Source organism: Molossus molossus, unplaced genomic scaffold, assembly GCF_014108415.1.
Source record: "Molossus molossus isolate mMolMol1 unplaced genomic scaffold, mMolMol1.p scaffold_m16_p_18, whole genome shotgun sequence".
Classification (NCBI taxonomy): domain Eukaryota; kingdom Metazoa; phylum Chordata; class Mammalia; order Chiroptera; family Molossidae; genus Molossus; species Molossus molossus.
In genome coordinates, this window is record NW_023425353.1 from 19,519,811 (window position 1) to 19,539,230 (window position 19,420).

Sequence of the window (19,420 nt, forward strand, 5' to 3'; positions counted from 1 at the left end):
CTCTCTGGTCCACAGGCCGATGCTCCAACTGCTGAGCCAAATGGGCCAGGGTGCAAAATCATATGCTTTTTCTTTCATCAGTTTATTGAGGTATATTTCACATATCATAAAATTCTCTCAGGGGTACAATTCAATAATTTTTAGTAACTTTACCAAGTGGTACAACCACCACCATAAATCCTTTCCAAAACATGTTCATCCCTCCAATACAATCCCCCATGCCCATTTACAGTAAGCCCTATTCATATGCTGAGCCTCAAGCAATCACTAATCTACTTTCTGTCTCCATATTTCTGGGCATTTCATATAAGTGAAATCATGCTATATGTGGTCTCTTTTGTCTGGTTTCTTTCATTGAGCGTAATGTTTCTGAGGTTCACTCATTATTAGCATGTGTCAGCAGTTTGTTGTTGTATTGCTGAATACTATTCCATTGTGTGAATACACCACATTTTGTCTATCCAACTACCAGCTGATGGACACTTAGACTGCTCCAGTTTGGAGCTATAATGAATAACACTGTCATGCCCATTTGTGTGGAAGTCTTCACATGGACTTATGTTTTCATTTCTCTCTACCTAGGAGTGGAATTGCATATTATATAGTAGTTTTATGTATATCTTTTTTAGAAACAGCCAAAATGTTTCCGAAGTGGCTGCACCATTTTAAATTCCCATCAGCAGTGCATAGAGTTCCTGTGTCTCCATATCCTCACCAACATTTGTTATTGTCTTTCTTATTTCTTTTTTGTTATTGTTAATTCTCACCCAAGAATATTTTTTTCTGTTGATTTTTAGAAAGAGTAAAAGGAAGGTAGGGAGGGGAAGAGAGAAGAGAAAAACATTGATGTGAGAGAGACACATCGATTGTTTGCCTCCCGCACCTGCCCCAACAAGGGCAGGGATCAAACCTGCAGCCTAGGTAGGTGCTCGTGACCTGGGATCGAACCCACCACCCCCGACCACTGAGCACACCGGCCAGGGCTTGTCTGTCCTGCCTGCTTTTAATAGCCATTCTAGTGGGCGTGAAAAGGTATCTCATTATGGTTTTAATTTGCATTTCTCTAATGACTTATAATGTTGAACATCTTTTCATGTATTTAAAAAAAATTTTTTTTCTTTATTGATTTTTAGAGAGGAAAGGAGAAGGAGAGAGAGATAGAAACATCAATAAGAGATAACATAGATTGGCCGCCTCCTCCATGCCCCCCACTGGGGATTGGGCCCACAACCTGGGCATGTGCCCTGACTGGGAATTGAACCAGTGACCTCTTGGTGCATGGGTCAATGCTCAACCACTGAGCCACACCGGCCAGGCTTTTCATGCATTTTTTAGGCAGGCCCTGTGTGTGTGTGTGTGTGTGTGTGTGTGTGTGTGTGTGTGTACGCGCACGCGCTCGCATTTGTAAAGTCTATTTATATCTTTTGCCCATTGTTTGATTGGGTTATTTTAAAATTCAATTGTACTTACTTACATGTTTATTAATTCTTAATTGGATATGTGTTTTGCAAATATTTTCTTCTAGTTTGTTTCTTGTCTTCTAATTGTTTTAATGGTGTCCTTTGAAGTGTAAAACTTACCAATTTTTCTTTTTTCTGACCATGCTTTTTTGTATTGTACTTAAAGAACTTTGCCTAATGGTCTTAAATATTGTCTTATATGTTTTTTTTCTAAGAGTTTTATTGTTTTAACTCTTACATTTAAGTACGTGATTGATTTTAAGTTGGTTTCTGTGTTTGGTATGAGGTGAGAATCTAAGTTTATCTTTTTGCATTATGGATATCTAATTATCCCAGCACTGTTCTTGACTAGACTATCCATTCCTAAGTGAATCACCTTGGCATTCTAGGCGGGGTGGGGGGGCATCAATTGACTCCAGATATAAGGATTTATTTCTGGATTCTCAATTCTGTTCTTTTGATATATATGCCAATATTACACATTGATCAATGTAACTTAATAGTATGTTTTTAAAATTGAGGGATGACAATCCTCTAATTTAATTCTATTTTTCACAATTGTTCGGGTTAGTCTAGGTATTTTCATTTCCATATAAAGTTTAAGATTTGCCTGTCAATTCTATCCCCAAAAAGCATGCTGGAATTTTGACAATAATTGCATTGTATATATATAGATCAGTTTGAAGATAAGTGACATCTTAACAATACTGTCTTCCAATCCATGGACATGAAATATCTCTTCATTTACTTAAATCTTCTTTCATTTTCTTTAGCAGTTTTGTAATTTTCAGTGTGCAAGCTCTGAATTGCTTTTTAAAAATTTATTTCTAAGTATTTATTATTTTTTATATTATTGTGAATGGAAATATATATATATATATATATATATATATGCATTGGTTAATCCTCACCCAAGGATATTTTTAGACAGAGTGGGAGAGAGAGATGGAGGGAAGGAGGGTGAGAGAGAGAGAAACATCTATGTGAGAGACACATCAATTGGTTTCCTCCCACAAACCCTGAGCAGGGCCGGGGATCGAACCTGCAACGCAGGTACATGTCCTTGACCGGGAATTGAACCCAAGAAACTTTGGTCAGTGGGCCAACACTCTAACCACTGAACCCAACTGGCCAGGGCTGAAATTATATTCTCAATTTCATTTTTGAATTGTTCATTACTTGTATACACAAATACAACTGATGTTGGATCTTATATCCTGCAACCTTGCTGTACTTGTGTAAAAATAACAGTTTTTGTTAGTATGTATGTATTCCTCAGATTACTCTATAAACAGATTTTGTTCAGAAGCCCAGAAAGTTATAAATGTCACTTTTAAGGGGCCTTTGATAAATGTTTGGTCTCATTTACAAACTTTGTTAAACTCCTTTTAAACTGCTTTTATAAATTTAATGTATTCAATTTCCTTTTAAGTACTGTAATTATCTGGCTTAACAAAACCCTCCTGAGTACTTAAATAACTCTTATAAATCTAATACATTAAACATATAAATATGGTAAACCTTTAGTTCTATTAAATTATTCAGTTCTATAATAAACTTATTAAAATTTGAACTTGAAATCACAAGTCTAAATCAAGTGCACATTTAAAATTAGAACCACAAGGAGGATCTCTTGCTCCATTAGGCCAAATTCTCTTAAACATTATAAGTTGAAATATGCCAAAATATAAAAAGCCAAAAATGCATGGATTCCTTAACTGAAGATATTAATACTCCACAATTGAGAGTCTTAAACATTACTACACTTATTTTTAAATCGTCCCAAATAACCGTGCCGGCGCAGACAACCATCCCTCTCCTTTCTGTGGCTCCCCAGTCACCCTGCCTACATCCCACTGATGTCCTTGCCATCAATTGCCTGTGTAACCTTGGCTACAGCGACTACCCTCTTAGGGTTCCTGTTTTCTTTACTTAAAAAAAAAGTGGGTGAGTTTAGGTTAGATAATCTCTAAGCTTTTAAGCATAAAATTCTGCAATTCGTATCTTTCTGTTTATTCACAGCTATAATTTCTCCATTCAGGCTAATGGGAAAAAGCAACGTTACTAAAAAGCAGAGCACTTCTGCTCGTGAACGCTACCATCACAGTGAATGCTCACGATTGTACAGACAGTCACGTGCCACACAACAACGTTTCCGTCAACAACTGTATGTAGGACTGTGGTCCCATGAGATTTGCGTAGAGCTGAAAAATCTGCATCTCCCAGAGTCATTGTAACCATCGTAAAGTCCCAACTCAATGCGTTAATCATGTTTGTGGTGATGCTGTAAACAAACCTACTGAGCAGCCCGTCGTACAAAAGTATAGAACATACGATTAGAGTAGTAGGCCACACCGTCCTCAATGTTCTCACGACGAAATGGCTCAATGACGCATTTCCCAGAAAGCATCCCTGTCATTAAGTGGTGCGTAACTGTAATAAGATTTGTAATCTTAATTTGAAATTTAATTTGTAATCTAAACTTAAGAAATACAAGTTTTTTAATAAAAATCCTAACTTTAATAAATCAAGGACGAATTTTAAAATCCTATGGCAGGATACAATTTTGAAATAGAACACAGCAAATACAGGGATCAATGCTTGGCTTTTGAGTTTCAAAGCCTCTCCTTAAATTAGTTAAAGATTTGCCAGAATGCATGATAGGAGATCGTTTTCCTGTCCAACAGCTCCCCCTCCTCCATGCCAGGCTGGTGGGAAGCCTGGCATTCCATCAGCTTGGTGGGAAGGAGCGAGCAGAGGAGAGAAGCAAAATAAATGCATAAGTCATAGATGCTGATGCATCCCTGAGAAATGGCCCTGCACCCTGTCTCTCTGAGCCAAATTCCTGTGGAAGAGGAAGACAGATCTCCCCAGATAACTGTGGGCCTTTGAAAAGGGAAAGCTGTGCTCTTCTGTCCAGGGAGCCCAGCAGGTAGCAAGCCCAGAGTTCCCAAGGCCCTGTGTGTTAAGGTTTGTCCCGGCGGAGAGGCCTGAGGTAGGAATAGCAGCAGGATCCCAGGTGAGCCTGAAGAGCACAGACATGGCCCTCCCCCCAGCCTAGGTGGGGCTGGCATCTTGGCACCGTGCTGAGCCCCTTCCAGGCCAGTCTCAGTCCACCCTGACAATGGCCCGAGCAGGGAGGCCGTCTCAGAATCTGTCCTTTACAGATGCAGAAACCAAGACTCGGAACTGAATAACAGTCTCGAGGACACACATCTGGACAGTGTTGGAGCCGGGAATTGAATGTACTCTCCTAACTCATATGCTATATTGTTCCCCATTAAAATATATAAATCGCTGTCACCTTTCCTGAGAGATGGATGAGATGAAGACCTGTCTTCATGCCTTGTAGCACGCAGGGAACGGCAGTAAGCCAAAGGCAGGAACCCAAGCAAAGAAAAAGATCATTCAGGCCCTGACTCAGGGTTGTTCTTGATGACAGTTAAGCTAATGGAAACTACAAAACACAGCCAAGAAAATTTTTTTTTGTCCCTTTGCTGACTGTTTGGGACAGAATCTGGCTGTTTGGGGGTCATTTAAAGACCTTAGCACATATTTGTAACAGTGAGCATTCTGCTACCCTTGTGCCCTTCTTAGCATCTACCCCTCAGTCTGCTTAGCTATACAGAGAGAACCCTGCAAGAGGGTAGTGAGGGGTTTACCTTAAAGATGAACATAAACTCTCAAGTGTACTGTTAGGGAAAAAATAAGAATTACCAAACAGAACACGCAGTAGGGTCCAGTGTGTCTACTGCATGCCTGTGAAGCATTTGCACAGGGAATGGGCTGTCTCCGGCCATGGAAGGAGGAGCAGTTCTATTAGCTTCAGGGCCTAGTGGTCAAGAAGTCAAGCTGACAAGCCTGCGGAGCCAAGTGGCCCGGGTTTGAATCCCCACTCTGCCCCTGGCTGGCTGTGGGACTGTAGGTGAAGTGGTGAGCCTCTCAGAGTCTCGAACTTTGCATCTGTGGAATAAGGGTGCCAGCAGTACCTGCCTCCGGGACTGCGTGAGGAGGACATCAGACAGTCCTTGAACTGAGCCCAGCATATCGCTTGGCACACGGCAAGCACTCGGTTATCATACGTGGAGAAAATTTTTATCTGCCGCCAGAGGCCATAATCCAGCTTCCTGGGCTCACGTCCACAGCACAGACCATCTGACCAACCCCTTCTACAGATATGGAACCCCAGAACCAGAGCCCAGGGCTGCACCCCCCATTCCAGCCGCTCTCCACCCCTCCGGGGGCTTCTCCCACGCACACTTTTCTGCATGAGGGTCCCTTACAAGGTCTCCCATGACCACTTTTCCGTCCCCCCGGGCTCTGGGCACTCGGGGGAAATCCAGCTGTAAACCGCTGTGGGAGGGCAAGTCAAACACCCTGCCGGATACTCCTCAGATGCTCCTCATCTGAAGGAAATTCTGTTCCACCTAAGTTAAGGCACTGACAACTCAGACTATACAGAATTGCAGAAACCAGCCCTGGCCGGTTTGGCTCAGTGGTTGGAGCATGGACCCGCAGACCAAGGAGTCTCGGGTTCAATTCCAGGTCAGGGGCATGTACCTCAGCGGTGGTTGGTCCCCGGCCCTGGTCAGAGTCATGTGGGAAGCAAGCAATCAATGTGTCCCTCTCAAATCAATGTTTCTCTCTCTCTCTGTTCCCCCCCCCCCCCCACCTCTCCCACTCTATCTGAAGATAAATGGAAAAATATCCTCGGGCAAGGATTTAAAATTTTTTTTTAAAGAATTGCAGAAACTATTGCATTGTTATAGGAATCATGTCACAATGTATATTCTAAGGAGAAATATTATAATAGATAAAGAGAGCATCAATGGACTCTAGACGCAGAGACAAAGACTTAACACATCTCAGTGGGAAAGTTTGTTTCCTACGTTGGGTCTCATGGGTAGTTACCCAGGAGACCAGTCTGGAGGATCTTACACAGAACTCCCTCTGACCTTGTACCCCAGCAGAATATTTGAGGAAAAACAAGACTAGAATGAATATGAATAGAAGCTCTTAAGAACTGTAAGTCTGCACGGCAGGAGTGGCTCAGTTGCTTGAGCACCAGCAGTGCACTGAAAGGTTGGGGTTCGATTCCCAGTCAGAGCACATGCCCGGGTTGCAGAGATGATCCCCGGTCGGGGCATGCACGGAAGGTAACTGATCGATGTTTCTCTATCTCCCCTTCTCCCTTCCTCTCTTTAAGCATGTGCTCAGATGAGGATAAGAAAGAGAGAGAGAGAGAGAAGAAAGAAAGAAAGAAAGAAAGAAAGAAAGAAAGAAAGAAAGAAAGAAAGAAAGAAAGAAAGAAAGAAAGAAAGAAAGAAAGAAAGAAAGAAAGAAACTAAGTCTGGTGCTATGCAAGTAGACAGACTTTGGTTTACATACCTTCTTCCCCACTTGCTATGCAATTTTGGGCAAGTTACCTAACATCTCTGAGTTCTGGTTTTCGTGTCTAAAAGGTGAGGATAATTCCTAACTCACAGGGTAAATGTTAAAATTATAAAAGACAAAGCATATAAGGACCTATGCGCACATTGAAATTGAACAGATGATAGTTTCTTCCTTACTTAGAAACCTACATCCTCAAATCAATTAGCAATTTCTGTTTAAGGCTTATAAATTTAGTTTCATGATGATTCCCCTCAGAGGAAAAGACATGCACGTAAAATTTAGAAACGGAAATTATCCAGACGTGGGTTTATGTTCTATCTCTGCCACTTACTACCGTGTAACCTTGAACAAACTGCCTCAGTTTCCTCAAGTAACAGTAATTCAAAGGGGTTAAGGCTAAAGCTTGGGAAGTATTTGGCACAACCCCTACCATTCTAAAAATGTTGGCTTTTAATTTTTGTTTTTGTTTCTGTTTTTCTGAAAGTTACTCATATAATTGCCTCATACCTTTCCTTCAATGTATGCTTGCAGCCGTAGTCACAGATTCTGCGTCTCACAACATGCACATTTACACAGCAACAATTTAACCCACATAAAACTTGGACAAAAATATGAAAATGTGCCCTGGCCAGTTTGGCTCAGCGGTTAGAGCATCGGTCTGTGGTCCAGAGAGACCCGGGTTCAGTTCCCACTAAGGGCACGTACCTCGGTTGCAGTTTGTCCCTGGCCCTGGTTGGTCGTGCGAGTGGCAGCCACTCGCTGTGTCCCTTTCACGTCGATGTTTCTCTCTCTCTCTCTTTCTTTCTTTCCCTCCCACTCTATCTGAACAAAAAATGGAAAAATGTTTTTGGGTGAGGATTAAAAAATATATATGGAAATGTTTATTTAGGTAAACCTAAGAAACTAACATAAAAATAATAAAGCCAACAACCGGTTTCTTCATTTTCAAAGCACCCTGACCCAGTCTAAGACAGCTCAAAGGGTCCATCTGCAGACTAAAATGGAAAGATCACAAATGTGTCCAGCAGAATATCACTGCTGTCTGCTCAGACAGAGTCTAGCAAATTCCTGGCAGCCAAATTAAGTATGAGTGAGGGGGGAATTAATGTTTATTAAGTATCTACAATGTGTCAAGGGCTACACTTACATTCTCTCATACCACGCCAGCCATATACATCAGAACTAATGCCAGGCACAGTGGGATTCTTTGTTCTGGTCTATCCTTTTTAAACATTTCATTGAAAACATAATAGATACTAGCTTGTCAGATCCTCTCAATAACTCTTCAAAGTAGGATTTCTCATCAGTTATTTAAAAGGGAACTGAGGCACAGAGAAGTTAAGTAGATCCATGCTAGGTCACACAACGTATAAGTATTAGAGGCAGAATTTAAAGTCCTCGCACTAAATTACGCTGTCAGGTTAGTAGTAAGCTGATCCTGGTGTGAAGCTGTACCAACAAAGTGAATTAGCAGTGTGTTGGGCTACACTGTGAGAATATTGTATCTTAGACTGCTACAGAGATTATCATACTTTTGGGTGTGTTGCGGTTTTGTTTTGTTTTGCGGTGAGGAGAATTTGGCTTTTATTAATCTTACTATTACTAGTGTTATTTGATTCATGTAGTTTAAAATTCCGAAGGTACAAAAGGTATGTAATAAGTATCCTCTATCCCTGCCCACACAGTCAGTACCTTGCCCTGGAAGCAAACGGTGCTCTTAGTTTCTTGGGTATCTTTCCAGAAATTTCTTGTGCACATACAAGCAGATAAATAAATACACACACACATTTAAGGTAATATATTATTCACACTTTTCTGCACCTTCCTCTCTTCCTAGGAACCTTCATGGGGAGACCATTTCATACACAGAGGGTTTCCACCTTCCTTGCGAGAGCTCCAAGTATTTCATTGTGAGATTTGTCCTCGACTGGACATTTAGGTCGTTTCCAGCCTTGTGCTGCTATCAACAATGCAACAATTAATAACTCTGCCTATAGATCACTTTTCATATTTGAAAGTACATCTGATCACATCCTAGAAGTGGAATTGCTGGATTAAACAGTACGTACCTTTGATAAATACTCCTTCCTGCCCCTCCACAGAGATTACCTGGATTTCAAAATGTGTGATCCATGCCACTCTTATGTATGAGCATCTGGATTGGTTTGATTAAAGTGCCCCAAAGCTTTCAACACTTATCTGCATGATCCGAAATGCCAACGCTGATAAAAGGGCAGCTTCCAACCATCACTCATAATTTAAACATTTTATTTTCATCAAAACGGTTATTCCCCACTGACTGGCTAGTAAATAAAGATTCAAAATTGGAACATACAATCCCTATATCGATAAAACACTGCTTTAATCTGCTTTATATGTTGGGGTGCTGCCCAGGCACCACCTATAGTCACATAGACAATGATGCAAACAGCACCCCCTAGAACTGTGCACAACTATATATGGCAGCCCTGACATACATGTTCTGCCCAAGATTTCATTTAGGAGAATTATGTAGGGGGAGGGGTTCTGTTTAGGCTAAAATGTGTTTGAGACCCCACCCCCCAAGTCAGACACAGTTACGTTAATAACTGCTGCTTGATGCTAATGTTGGTACCAAATCTCAACTCTCCTTCTGAGAACTCGCAGACTCCCAGGACACTTTTACAGCAATTTCAGATGACCTACATGAAACAAAACTTTAAACCTTGCACCAACAGGAAGGTCTGATGTCATTAGCATCTTGTCCTTGTCAAAGAACAGAACACAGAGTGATCACTGACGGACAGCTTCCTGACCCCTGGATGTTAAATCATTATCCACGGGAAGTTAGATGGTGGTACACAGGGGATCTGTCTTGGAGATGGAAGGGGTCAGCGAGTGGAGCTAAGCTGCATTAGAGTTAGACACATTCACAGGTGTTTATCACTCATCATGTGAGATGCGTAGAATCAGCTGTGTTTTACTTCCCACCTACCATCCCCATCCAAATTAGATTTGAGAGCAAGCTGATACTCCCTGCCTGGCGTGAGGAGGCTGATGCTCAGGGAATAGGAAGGATCTTGTATACAACCAGCAACCAGCGGACAGCTTGGCATCTGGGGTGTTAGAAATGAAAGCTGCAGAGCCTGCCATGTCTATGCCTCCCTTATCTCTGGCATCTTATCTTCGACTTCACAAAACAGTGGCCACAATGGAGGCACCAGGAGGAGGAAGGACATTAAAGCTCTGTGGATGGAGAAGGATCATGTCTAATCCCCAGCAGCCGAAAGAGCTCAGCTCTGGTGATAAAGGGATCTAGCAGTAATCCAACCTCTCAACAAAGAGATAATATCCTGAGGGGTGAGACCCAGTCAGCTGTGCAGGGTCATCAGCTGATTTAATCCAGACGGGTTTTTTAGGGATAGAATAAGTGACTAGAAGCAACTCTCTGTTTGGGCTTCCAAGACTGATAGCATTTTAAGAGAATGAATGAATAAACTTGCAGCCTGATTATATGTGATATTCGTATCTTAAAGATACAGTTTATTAAATAAACAATTTATACCCCATTTGCTGCTAATCTAAACACAACCATTTCTCTGAAGTCTAGGAGTTGTCACTCAGTTTAGAGGTCATTTCCCTTCATTACTGTGTAGTGTGGTGACACCTAGTGGGAGGAGGAAGGGGAGCACCCAAGCAGGAGCCTGAGAAAAACTGGGTTTTTAATGACTTCATTTTCATGAAGGTTATAGCAACTGCAGGTGTAGCCTCATCTCCTTTTCAACCCTTTGTGACCTGAATACAGCAGAGAGGTGAGAAGTTAATAAACACCGACCTGTCCAAAAACACGTCTCCCCCGGAAACGACACCTGTTTTAGGCCTGAGAGATGAGAGTAGCCACTCAAAGACTGCAATGACTATGTCACTTAAAGCAAGCGGCCCCACCGCTGGCCAGGGTGGGTTAAGAATGGGCAGGCCACGGCCTCTGTAGTCTAATACTAGGGAAGCTGAAAGGACATCTCAGCCCCTCAAACTTTTCCTTCCTCGCCCGTCTCAATGCCTGGACTTACACCCCTTTGTAGCTTCTTCCCTTGGCGTTGGGAAACTTCCTGCGGCCCTTAATAATACACACTAAGTGCAAATGACCCAGACGTGGGTACTAGTTAAGTCTTCCTAACATAATGAGGAAGGGAGGTGAGTTAAAGCTGAGACCAACTATTCTTTGAAGAAGCTAGAAGGGGGTGTACGTATTGGATCAAACCAGACGGCCTCGAGCGGTTCTCGTATGAGCACAGCAGAGACCTGTGCCCGGATGAAGACGGGCAAACAGAGTTATCTGTGGGCAGAAGGATGGAGCTTGGGAGGGAGAGATGGGAACTGAAATGAGAGAAAAATACGAGGAACCCGAAATACTTGTGCCACCCTACAAACTGTTTTTACTCACAGCACTTCTGATACCAAATGCACGGTGTCTTTCCCAAGGCCGCTTCCCTAACTCTCCCAAACCAGTGAAGAGTCCTATAATTCCATTCAGTTCTAACACTAACACTGGAGTTAGCGTCAGAGTCCACAGGAGACACTCCCTACTTCCGATGCCTGTCCCAGGTCCCAGGTTGTCACTTCTGACTGACTGGTTATACATTCAGGGGTTCCCACACCTCCCTCGGTTTCAATAAGTCACCAGAATAACTGACAGAACTCAGAAAAGCACTTTACTTACTATTACCAGTTTATTATAAAGGATATTATCAAGGCCAAGAATGAATAGCTGATGAAGAGGTATGTAAGGCGTGGTCTGGAAGGGTCTGGAGTACATAAGCTTGTGTCCCATGGAGCTGGGGTGCATCACCCTCCTGTCACATTGGATGCATTAACCAATCCAGAGGCTCTCTGAACTCCTTCATTTAGAGAGTTTTAGGTAGGTTCCAATGCGTAGGCATGACTGATTAAATCAGTGGTCATCAATGATGAACTCAGTCTCCAGCCCCTCTCCTTCCCCAGAGGTAGAGAAGTAAGCTGAAAGTTCCAACCTCCCATCAAGCTGGGTCTTTCCAGCGTGGTGACATGGTGACACTTCTTATCCTGAAGCCATCTAGGAGCCCCAGCCTTAAATTATCTCATTAGCAAACAAAAGACACTCATCACTCCAGAATTTCCAAGGTTTTAGGAGCTGTGTGTCAGGAATTGTGGACTAAGGTAGAATATCTATTTTTTATTATATCACACACTCCTGTAGTCTTTCTTGCTCAGGTTCTGACTTTAAGTACTCAAGGTAGGTTTGTGTTGTTGTTGTTGTTGTTGTTTTTTAATTCTTCCTCAGTAAATTTTGCCATGTCCAACGTACTCAACTGAGATTTTTAATGTTTTATCAAAACAGAAAATCATCCTCAGAAGCTAAAGAATAGACTTGTGAATTGCATGAAATTTCTGAGTAAGAAAATATATAAAAGAATAATACATCATGATCAAGGGTGGGCTATCTCAAGATGCAAGATTGTCTTAACATACAAAGAGTAAGCAGTGTAATTCACACTATGAAGACAACACGGGAGGAAAAGCCACATAATCATTTAAAAATATGTAGAAAAAGCACTTGACAAAATCCAATTCATAATTTTTTTTAAAACTTTCAGAAAATTGGGAATAGAAGGAAACTCTCAATCTAATAAAGAATATCTATGAAAACCTATAGCAACATCATACTAAATGTTGAAATAGTGAAATACTAAATAGTGAAATATTGACTGCTAAGAGTGTGAGCAAATTATAGATAACCCCTCACCAATGTAACAGACGTCCTAGCCAGTGTAATAAGGCAAGGAAAAAGAAATTCAAAGGCATAGATTGAAAAGGAAAAAGTAAATTGTCTCTATCCAGATGACATGCTTGTTTATGAAGGAGTTTGGAATATATCACCCCAATAATGCCACTTTGGTATACTGGCTCTTTTGAGCAGAAGGCACTTGAGAAACTATAGGTACAGGAAGGGATCTCTGATTTGATCCTTTCTACCTAAAAGCAGGACATACAATTTCCCATGAGAAAGATGTTCACCCTGTACCAGGAACAGAGCATTCTGATTACCAAACATCAGGAGCTGATGAAACTGCAGACAAATCTAAAAGACAAGGGACTAGTAAGAATGCTCTAGCTTGTCTTGCAGGAAATCCCCGCTGTTTTTCAAGTCTCAAAACCAGCACAGATTGATGCAAACAGCTCAGCTGATTAGAATCTGTGGTTAGCAGCCAAATGAACCTAAGCTGACCCCAAGAGCACAGTGGAACCAAGTTTCACAAAACTCAAGTAACAAAAATGCTACTGTTGCCACCAGAGCCTTTTGAAAGGCAAGAGATCCGTCAATAAAGGAAGATCTGGTACCCAGGCCAAATAGACCCATGTAGGACTGACCGATTAAACTCCGCCAGATGGGAACTTCTTTGTTCCCTCTTGCCCCTTGCACAGTCCTTACTTTAAATGGCTTAGTTCCAAGACTGCCCAATCAGATCTCCTGAATTAGAATTAATAAATATGCAGAGCTCTTTCTTACCCCTAATCTTTAAATTTACTTCAAGCCTTTGTTGGAGGAGACTGATCTGAGCTTTGCCTCTCGTCTCCTTGTCTGGCTGCCTGGCCAACCCCTTCTCTGCAGAAAAACCTGTTGCCTAAGGCTTTGGCTTTCTGTCCAAGACACCAATGAGCCTGGTTCTATTTGGTAGCATAGAATGGACCTGTACAAAAACCTACTAAAATAACCCTTATCTTCCATTGGTTTCCCCCAAATATTCCCTAGGTACTATTCCACAGTTTATTCCAAGCCCCTTTGTCTCGTTACATCCCCACAATGTATTGTTTTTGTTTAAAAAGATATAAGCTTTGGGTCCTTAATGGCTTCTTCAGGTCCTCGTTTTCCTCTGAAGACTCCTGTGTACATGTAAAAATATGAAACAAAATGTTGATATCTTTCTCCTGTTTATCTGTCTCATCTCAGTTTAAGTCTTAGGTCCACCACAGGATCTAAGGGGACAGCAGGAAGTTTTTCTTCCCCTACAATTACATACGGAATCTACAAAACAATTACTAGAACAAATAAGTGAATTTAGTAAGATTGCAAAATACAGGTTAATATACAAAACTTAATTATATTTTCATATAGAAGAGGAAAATATTAGAAAATGAAATTTTAAAACAATTCCATTAGCAATACTATAAAAAAGGTACTTAGTGATAAATTTAACAGTATGCATGGAAGACCTCTATACTGAAAACCATGAACTATTCTGAGCAAATTTAAAAATAACCTAAATATTTTTTTTTAATATTTTTTTCTTTATTGACTTTAGAGAGGGAGAGAGAGATAGAAACATCAATGAGAAGAACATTGATTGGCTGCCTCCTGCATGCCCCCCACTAGGGACCCGGCACACAACCTGGGCATGTGCCCTGACTGGGGATTGAACAGGCGACCTCGTGGTGCATGGGTCAATGCTCAACCGCAGAGCCACACCAGCCAGGCCAAATATTCTTTTTTTTTTTTTTTTTTAATCAAACCAAACTGAAGCACACAGGATAAAATGGGAACATTCCCCCATCTGTCTCCTAATCTTGTTCCATGTCCTCCCAGATGTCAACCTGTATCCGTCTCGCTCCAGTCATTCATCAACGTGCGAGAGAGCCTTCACGTGCCAGGGCCCACTATTAGTTCTAGAGTCACTGCTAAGAACTTCAAGTCCTCCTACAGGGAAAGTCCCCTCTGCAGCTTTGATAATAATCTCGGTCACTTCGAAAGGAACCGACAAGCCCACCTACGCACATCCTCAGATAATAATTTAGTCATTCAGAAGACTCGACTATACCAAAAGATTTTGGAGGCCCAATTCTGTTTTAAACACCTGGAAATAGGAGAATTGAACGTTCACTGCCACAGACAACCAAGGAAGTCATATAGTCAGCTGGAGCCTTCTGTATCTAGGCCTGCTGTATCTATTCTACTTCGAGAAAAAATAGTCAAAGATGGGCCACAATTTCCTAAACGTCTCATAGAGAGATTCCACAAGGCTGGGAGGCCTCTCTATTTTTGTCTGTGCAAGTTATCCCACAGGCTGGGAAAGGTAGAAAGGGGTTTTCAAAGTTAAATGATTCCATGGCAAATATGCCACATGAAGAATTAAAATTCAGCAGGTTATACTTGCCGCCTTTCTATAGGTGGTCTTCTAGGTGGTCATTATATTTTGTAAGCTGTCTGTCCTGGAGCTTTTGGTATTCTGGAAGGAATGATGACATCCCTTTCCTTTCAAATAGGGCAGTTTCCAACGTAGCTACATTCAGCAACCTACACATCAGTCTGCAGATGCTACGAGGATGGCGGCTTGCTTGTTGCCGGTGATTCTGCCGGAAACCCTGAAGGAGATGCTCTGAAACGTTTGATGAGTCTTAAGTAGAACAACATCAAAAGTGAGCTTCTCTTTGAGTAAGATACAGCATCACATCACGGGACTCTTTTTAAACAAAGAAGGCAAGTGCAATATTTATTTCCTCGTTGCTTAAAATCAGATCACTAAGAAAAATGCATGGCATAGAAATGATCTATAAGTTCTTGTGAACTTTAAAAATAACAAAATGAAAATAGTCAAAAAATATTTCAATTTCTATAGTCTTCAATAGCTTTGTTGGCTTAAAAAAAAGTCATACAGCCCTGGCCAGTTTGGCTCAGCGGTTAGAGCACCAGCCCATGGACTGGAAAGTCCTGGGTTCGGTTCCCGCTAAGGGCACGTACGTCGGTTGCAGTTTGTCCTCAGCCCTGGTTGGGGTTGTGTGGGTGGCAACCAGTCGATGATTCTCTCTCTCCCTCCTGCTCTATCTGAAGATAAATACAATGTCCTCAGGTGAGGAAAAAAAAAACCATTAAAAACAATCATACAAGTAATAGGTTAGTTTGCTATGGCTGCTGAAACAAAGTACCACACACTGGGCTTAAACAGTAGAAGTTTATTGTATCACAGTTCTGGAACATAAAAGTCCAAAACGAAGGTGTCAGCAGGGTTAGTTCCTTCTGAGAGCTGAGAGAATGACCAGACCCATGCCGTCCTCCCTGACATGTAGATGGCTGTATTCTTGCCATGTCTCTTCACATCACCTTTCTTCTCTGTGTATCTCTGTGTCCAAATTTCCACTTTTCGTAAGGACACCAGTCATATTAGATTTGGACCCACCCAAATGACCTCACTTCAACTCTATTACCCCTGTAAAGACTCTATCTCCAAAAAAGGTCACATTCTGAGGTAATGGGAGTTAGGACATAAACACTTGAAGTTTGAGGGGTACACAATTCTAGAAGGACAAAACCTTCAGTAAAATTGGTCACAAAGGAGTTTCTGGTCATCAATCACCAAGAAAGAAAAGAAGAGCCTGGCCAGCGTTTCTCAGTGGTTAGCATCGCCCCACACACCAAAGGATTGCAGGTTCGATTCCTGGTCAAGGGCACACACCTGGGTTGCAGGTTCTATCCCTGGCCCTGGTCAGGGTGCGTGCGAGAAGCAACCAATCAATGTGTCTCTCTCATGTCTCTCTCATATCTCTCTCTCCCCTTCCTCCCATCCCTTCCACTCACTCTAAAAATTAATGGAAAAAATATCCTCAGGTGAGGATTAACCAAAAAAAGGAAAGCTGAGAAAAAAGGGAAGGATACTAATTAATTGAGCCATAAAAGTTTATGCAATGGCCAAAAACTTCCCAAATTTGATGAAAAACATGAATATAAGCATCCAAGAAGCTCAAAATATTCCAAGTAGAATGAACTCAAAGAGACCCACACCAAGTGATATGATAATCCAACCAATGAAAGGCAAAAACAAAGAGATATTCTTGAAAGCAGCAAAAGACAAGTGACCTGTCATGCAAAAATAATCCTCAAAAAGATTGTCATCAGATTTCTCGTAAGAAACCTTGGAGGCCAGGAGCCAGTGGGCTATATTCAGAATGTCCACTGTTGCCCTGGCCCATGTGGCTCAGTGGTCAGTGGGTTGGGTGTCATCTGGTGCACTGACAGGTTGCAGGTTCAATTCCCAGTAGGAGCACATATCTGGGTTGTGGGTTCAGTGCCCAGTTGGGGAGTATACAGGAAGGCAACCAATCTCTCTCTCTCTCTCTCTCTCTCTCTCTCTCTCTCTCTCTCTCTCCTTTCCCTCTCTCAAAAAGCAATACGCATGTCCTTGGGTGAGGATTTAAAATAATAATAAATAAATAAAGAGGCCATTGACAAATCCAAGGTCACAGAGATTCATACCTAAGTTTTCTTCTAATAGTTATAGTTTTAGCTCTTATATATTCAGATCATTGATTCATTTTGAGTTAATTTTTTATATGGCATAAGTTAATTTTTGTATATGAGTCCAACTTCATTCTTTTTCATGTGAATTGTTTTGGCATTCCTGTCAAAATCAATTGACCATAGATATATGGGTTTATTTTTAGACTCTAAATTCTATTGCATTGATCTTCTATGTCAGCAATTTTCAGCCAGTGTGCTGCAGGAGGCACACACCGGTGCGCTGCAAGAATTTCCCTTAGATTGTCAAGTTACAAAATGACAATAGCCAATACAACAATAGCTGTCTGGTGTGAATGGACCAAAATTACACTCAAACCTTGATTCTGGCAACATCTCCTATCTCCAACACTTTGGTTCTAGACCAAGTTGTTCACAGAAAAATGTCTAGGTTATCACATAAACTTCTGTTCTCAACCTGACAATCCTTTCATGCTGATACATCAGCATGACAAAAAGTGTCTCCCAGACCACAAACAAGGGAGGGAATGTGCCAGTATGAGTCAGTTCACTGCTAAACCTTATGTTGTTAACACCTCAGGAAATTGTGCGGTGAATATTTTTGTGTGGTTTTTTTTGCTTTTGTTGCTGGCAAAATGGATGATTAGTACAATTTTAAAACACAATGAGGCCACCAAGAGTGCTAATGTTGCTAATGGTGTAAGAGAAACAATGATCACAGACAACTGAAGAGGTAGTAGAACTGTTGTTGAGTTGGATAAATGAAAAGCAGTTAGCCGGTGACAGCAAGCAAAGATACTGCAAACTGACCTCCTAAAATACACCTCTGACTGAGTGCTGAAAGTGATTCATTTAAGGCTAGTAGGGGGCAGTTCAATAAATTTAAGAGTGTTTGTTTATAAATTAAACAGTACATTTGACATGTACTGTATATAAGAAAGGTTAAAACAGAGAATTATTTGGGGGTCTGGAACTAATTAATTCAACTTTTATTATTTCTAATGGGAAAAAATGATTCAGGTTGTGAACAAATCGCTTCTCCAATAGCCTTCTGGAATGAATTAAGTTCAAGAACCAAGGTTCCACTGTATACCATTTTTTTTTTTTTTTTTTTTGTCAGATTGGCAAGAAATATATTTTTTGGTGTGTTGCAGAATTTTAATTGTTTTGTTGTGCCATGAGATGAAAAAGGTTAAAATTGCTGTTGTATTTCTATCCTTATACCAGCTCCACATTACCTTGATTACTGCTGCTTTGTAGTAAAATTTGGAACAGGAAGTGTGTGAATCCTCCAATTTTGTTCTTTTTCAAGATTATTTTGGCTGTTTTGGGTCCCTTGAATTTCCATATGAACCGGGTATTAAACTGCCTATTTCTTGCCAGGGAGGCAGGGGAAAGCCAGATAGAATTTTGACAGGGATTTTGTTAAATTCGTAGATCATTTTAGGAAGTATTGCCATCTTAATATTAAGTTTTATTATCCATGAAAACAGAATGTCTTTATGTTTCTTTAGGTTTTCAAATTTTCTCCTACAATCTTTTTTTTTTTTTTTTTTTTTTATCCTCACCCGAGGACATTTTTCCATTTTTTGTTCAGGTAGAGTGGGAGGGAGAGAGAGGAACAGAGAGAGAGAGAGAAACATCGATGTGAAAGGAACACATCGAGTGGCTGCCACCCGCACAACCGACCAGGTCCGGGGACAAACTGCAGCCGAGGTATGCGCCCTTAGCAGGAACCAAACCCGGGTCTCTCAGGACCGCAGGCCGACGCTCTAACCGCTGAGCCAAACCGGCCAGGACTTCTCCTACAATCTTAAAGCTTTAATTTTTTCTAATAATCTTAAAATCCAGCTTCTTAAAATTTTCAATGTATAAGTCTTGCCCTTTTCTTAAGTTTATTCCTATTTTATTAATTCAGATGCTATTGTAAATGGAATTGTTTTCTTAACTTCATTTTTGGATTGTTCATTGCTAGTGTAAAGAAATCCAATGGATTTTAGTGTATTAAAATTGAATCTTGCAACCTCTCTGAATTCATTTATTACCTCTAATTGTGTGTGTGTGTGTGTGTGTGTGTGTGTGTGTAAATGCACACATGCATGAATATGTGTATTCCTTAAGATTTTCCATATACAAGATCATGTCATTTTAAAATTGAGATAGTTTTAGCGTTTTTCAATTTGAAGTTCTTTTTTTTTTTCTTACCTAATTGTCCTGGCTGGATTTTCTAGTACTATGTTGAATAGAATGGTGACCGTGAGCATCTTTTCTTGTTTCTGATCTTGGAGGGAAGTATTGGTTC